This window comes from Notothenia rossii (genome assembly GCF_949606895.1).
Source record: "Notothenia rossii genome assembly, chromosome: 4".
Taxonomy (NCBI): Eukaryota; Metazoa; Chordata; class Actinopteri; order Perciformes; family Nototheniidae; genus Notothenia; species Notothenia rossii.
This window is the reverse complement of record NC_136902.1, coordinates 19695625-19701213: the sequence shown is the minus strand read 5'-3', so window position 1 is coordinate 19701213 and position 5589 is coordinate 19695625.

Genomic DNA, 5589 nt, shown 5'->3' with positions numbered 1-5589 from the left:
GAATGGTGGAAGAAAACTTTCCAGTAGGGAACAGCACCTCCATCAGTCTGTGAGTTTGCACCAGCTCAACGGCTCTGTGCTGGTTACGCAATGGCATGCGGTTGATAAAGAAGAGGAAACGGAACCTCATGCCATCCTTGAAACAGCTCAGGAACCTGTGTTTATATTTATAAGAGCAGCACTAAAGAGTGAACAACTTAACACATTAAATATAGCATAAAACAAACAATAAAACACTTTGGAAAAGATGTATATCTAGTGCCACGTCTACAGTACTAAATAAAAAGAACTCCCCTAGGACACCTTTGAAGAAGTGCAGTGATTATTAGTATGTTGTTGTATGTATCTATTTCATTTCAAGCCCTGAGCTTGTTGCAGGAAAGTACATTCAACTTTAAATTAGAGCAATACCAGCTGTGAAACAAACTAAATGCAGACAAATTGGATTCCTCTGTCTTCTTAGCTCTGTTTATTAATGAAAAGTGTTGAAACCCCTGACAAACAATTTGAAGTCTATCATTTGGTTAGCACTTGGAGCAAAATGCTGTTTTATAACTCAATCTCTTATTGATTTGAATATCCAGCAGTAAAAGAAAGAAGGTGCATATAGATTGAATTATATTGGGCAAATACACCACCAGGCAATGAAATATTCTTTGTGTCAACACCTCAAGGGATTCATCATTTAATCCCATTCCCCATCTCGTTTTTAAACATTTGTCTTACCCTTTATTACATTGCAGCCACATATTTTCCAGATCCACATGACAGACCCAGGCTTCATAAGATGTCTCATTAAGGCCTCCTAACGGGTTTAAAGGACACACCCGCAGTTTGTTCCCGACCAGCCTCGAATGGGAGTACTTAGCAGCACATGCAATCTGATCAAACAAAATGTTAATGTGAGTTTAGGGTTTTATTCTTAGATGTGAGATGTGTGTGTGTGCTTGTGTACCACCTTCAGAATGAGAAGGTCTCTGTTGTCTTTGTGTCTGAACAGGGGCGCATCCTGGTTGTATTTCTCAATTTCTGTCTTTTGCTGGAGCTCCTCGAGATGCAGCAGCAGGTGAAACTTCGTTGGATAGTTTTCCCAGTTCAGAGGCATCTTTTCCAGGTCCCTAAAACAATACGCTTAATCAAATTGGATCAGTGTAACAGGTTTAGCAGGCATGTTCCCTCTCTTGGAAGTGTATGGCTCATAGTGGTATTTCACTCACTCCAGTTTAGCCAAGGATCGTCCAATTTGAAACTTTATTTTTTATTCTTGCATCTGTAGTAAAAACAGTTGCCTCTACAAACTGAGCCTTTCTATTGCAAAAACATTTTCTATAACAATATCAATTGTGTGGAATAAAAATGCAGGGAACTGGTTCGATGTGTTATGTAATGTCAACAGCTCTTTGCTCAGGGTGGAGTGAGACTATTTCCAAGATGAGTCATTATTCAATGCTAGTCATTTTCTTTTACTTATTACATTTTGCCCTGACCTGTTTTATTGATAATGAAACTCAGTATTTACAATATACCACAACATTTGGTAACCACTACCTTATTATAATGAATACATTCTAGTACAGACGATGTACTATTATTACTTTCTCATTTAGTGTATAGGTGTGTGTTTGTGTACTTTGAAATACATACATGGTGGTTTGCTTGAGATCTTTTATACTGTCTGGCATCTCGTATCCCTTCAAAGGCACCGCCATGGGAAGCAACGAATAATTGAAACTGGAGAGGAAAACAAGAAAGAACACAAGACATTAATGATTAACAATAGTACTGTCCAAAACATCTGCAATCTGCTTTATTTAAATTGGGAACAATTACAGTGTTCCATTTGATTTAAGACTGTCCGAGAGGAAGCAGAAGGAAATGTAAAACTTCACACAATTAAACTTCCTGTACGTTTGGTTCAAGTCTGAAAAAGGCCATGAGAGATGTATTAGGATTATTAGATCAGTTGTGAAAACATAAAATGTGTCTGTATAGGATGATTTCAAATCAACACATATACTTAAACAACATTTATATCACATTATATGAACTTGTTTACCCTTCAACAGGGATCCATTTCACAGTTTCGATGTCGCACAATGAGTCTGGGACTGTAGTGAGGGGCTCTTCATCAAAAGATGTTCGTTGGATGATTTCCAGGAGGCGCATTACCTCAAATGTATCTGTAGACTGCAGCCGTGTTTCAAACTTAAAGACCAGTAGCTGTTCATAGAAGCCTGCATGCTCTGAGTTGAAATGGACCTGGATTTGATATGCCTCTCCTAGAAAGTGCAGGGGAGGAAAACAGCTGTAGAAAATTAGGCTTATACAATATTCATTAATGTTCATTTATAAATACTAAACTGAAGATATTTCAAGGCTGGATTTATCATAAAATAATACATTTATGATGCACCACATGAAATAGCTATAACTCATTTGTTGTGTTACAGTATGAATTCAGCATCCTCATTGTTAAACCACTGAGTTTTAACTGTCCCCAGTGCTGAGCCTAATCTAACACAAGACTTTCTGGAGTACTTAGCATAAGGCGTATGAGACCTGTCTCTTGATTGTAAGAGTCTTTGTCATACCTGGCCTAAGAGGGAGTTGCGTTAGCGTCTTGATAATATTTCCATGACAGTCACTGACAGTGAAAATGTCCTTTACGAGTTCAGAAGCCCAAAAAGATAAATAGACCATTTTGACTTCAGAGTTTTTCACAGTGAGAGGCACCATTATCTGTTGGGAAGGAAATGTATAATGCAAATTGTTAGTTATTGTCATTGCAGCAAAACAAAATGCATACGCACACAAATATGACCCCTTACTACCCACATCCGCCGTCATGTGCACATTCTTGGAGACTGCTTTAGGAATTGTACCTAGGTAAGACTTAATACCATCAAGTGCATTTAGTCATAGTGTATTCATATAAGAACACTAGGCCCTTGTAGGATAACAGAGATGTGTGGGCTCACACAATACATTAGGTAAGTATATAAAGTCAGAATACTCTTTTCTTTAAAGGAATGAGCAACAAACGATCGGCTTTTGCTTTCCTCATAATTTATTGCACTTATTCTTTAGCTTAATCATCAAAAAGCATGCCTTATTAATCATCATATACTCACATTGTTTTCATACACAGTGAGGCAGATCTTCTCTCCCTTTGTCGGAGTATCTGAGGTGACGGTGACATTATGTTTTTTGTAGATCAGATGAGCCCTGTGTTGTAGGATAATAAGTAATAGTTAAGAGGATAAGAAGAGATTTTTGACAAGACCTCAGAGGTCTGAAAGTAGTTAAGAGTGGGATTTGAAGAGTGCTTATCTTTAAATATAGCAGCAATATCACAACCTTTCCTCTCAGGTCGAGATATGTTCATACATCGCTCAATTGGAATTGCTGCACTGCTATTATCAAGTGTAATATAAAATGAGTAGGTAGTGACTAAGAAGACCATTAATTACAAATCCCATCGACATCAAATATTCTGCAGAGCTACCTTTGTACAAGTATTGTGTCTGATGGGAGCAAACTGAACATGGCATGGCGATGGCATTGGTAACTGATAAGCCAGATTTGATCACTTTCTACTGCTTACCCAGACAGGAATAGACACAGCTTCTGGCACACTGGTTCCTGGCATGTCCTTGGACTCATTATATACTGTATCAGTGAGTTTGCTGTTGGTTTAAATAATTGCAGTTGTCCCAACTAAACGTGCTGTATTTGTATCATGCTTGGGAGACAGATGCTGTGGAGGAGGGGTTCAAATCTTCAGTTGAGGGCTGAGGTAGCTCCCTTTCAAGGTTTATATCATGTTGTGAATTCCTTATCATTGCATTGCTTCCTCCTGTCTCTTGTCCTTGGTAGACAGAGCAGATGGTTTTGAGAAAAACTCCTTATTTCCATTAGCACTGTTTTGATGTCTACAATCTCAGAACATGTTTAAATAGTCAATAAAGTGCACTGTATTGAGTATAGTTGAAAACCAGATGGCAAGTGCTAAGATTCTGCTTAATCTCTCAAATCCTCTTCTGTCTGATGGTAGGTTCACTAATAAAAACCTTGGGATTAAGTTAGCTTCCCCTGTAGCCTTATTAGATAACATTAGATCAAGTATGTTTTTTTTTTGTTACGAAATCTGGAAATGTTTTTTACAAAATAAAAATCTGTTAATATATGCTTATTAAAAACATACATATATACATCTATAGCATATCTAAAGAACACACAATACACAATGTAAAAACATAAAGAATAAGTTTGAGTAAGCTATAATAGAATGCCCTATAACTAAACCTAATCTAGTCAAAATGTTTTAAAAGTCATGTGACCTGGGTAGTACAGTACCTTTGAATAACAGTAATCACAACCTTCTAACCAGCTTGAGCTTTAAAATTCTAATTCAATGCTTTCCAACCTGTATCGATGAAATAACTTTGCGATTGTCAGACGAGCTGCAATCTTTTTGCGGGCCTGCTGAGCCGTCTTTGCTTCCTCATCGGATACATGTTGTGGCCCATTCAGGTCACCATATTTTCTCAGTAGTGTATACTGGTCTGACTGCACTGCAGGCAACATCTGCGGCTGCAGTCTCTCCTGTTCAAGTAAGCTCATTTGGTCCTGATGACACTGAAAAAACAGAAAGATAATTAACCCACTGGCTGCAGTATGACTATGCAATGAGTTGTCATTATAGATGAATCACGTAGACTTATGTCCATTACACCATGAAATCTGTTGTGGGTTCTTGCTTGTGTTAAATGCAATGCTTAATTTTTCAGCCAGCCTCAAGCCTAGAACACCACAAAACATAATGCCGGAACTCAATATATAAGAAACATTTATTCCTCCAAAGAAATGTTGTTGTTCAGTTCACATAACCTCCATGACAGCCAGTGGGGTAAAGTAAGTAGATGTACTGTACTGTAGTACTGTAGTTAAACTACAATTCTGAGGTACTTCTAATTAACTTAAATATTTCAATGTGTTGCTACTTTGTACTTCTACTCAACTACAAATCAGAATGTATAATGTACTTTTACTCCACAACATTTATTTAACACCTTTTAAGACCTGGAGTAAAATGCACAGGCAACCCTGCAGTATATCAAGTAGTTAAACTGCACCTTTACCAGCTTTGATAACAATCTAATGCATTAATATTTATAATCAAAACATATGATGCAAATTCTAAAATGGGCCAGTCTGCATAATCAATACTTTTAATTTTGGTACTTTAAGTATCTTTTGTTTATAATACTTTTGTACTTTGTTACTTGATTAACATTTTTGATTGCAGGACTTTAACGTATCAGAGTATTCCTACACTCAGGTAGTTCTACTTTTACACTATTTGAGTACTTCTTCCACCTCTGATGGCAGCCAGTTAACATAGGCCTACTACAAGTTACTAAATATAGAAAAGTCTTAATAGCTGATGATGGTGAAGTGAGTCCATTGTGAGTCTAATTGGGAAGAGTAAAAGTTAAACACTCTGATGGCAACAGGCGCTCTGTTGTGCGCGTTATAAACACAGTCTATGGCTGTGCACCTGTCTTGGTGGAATGAGTATCGCACTGA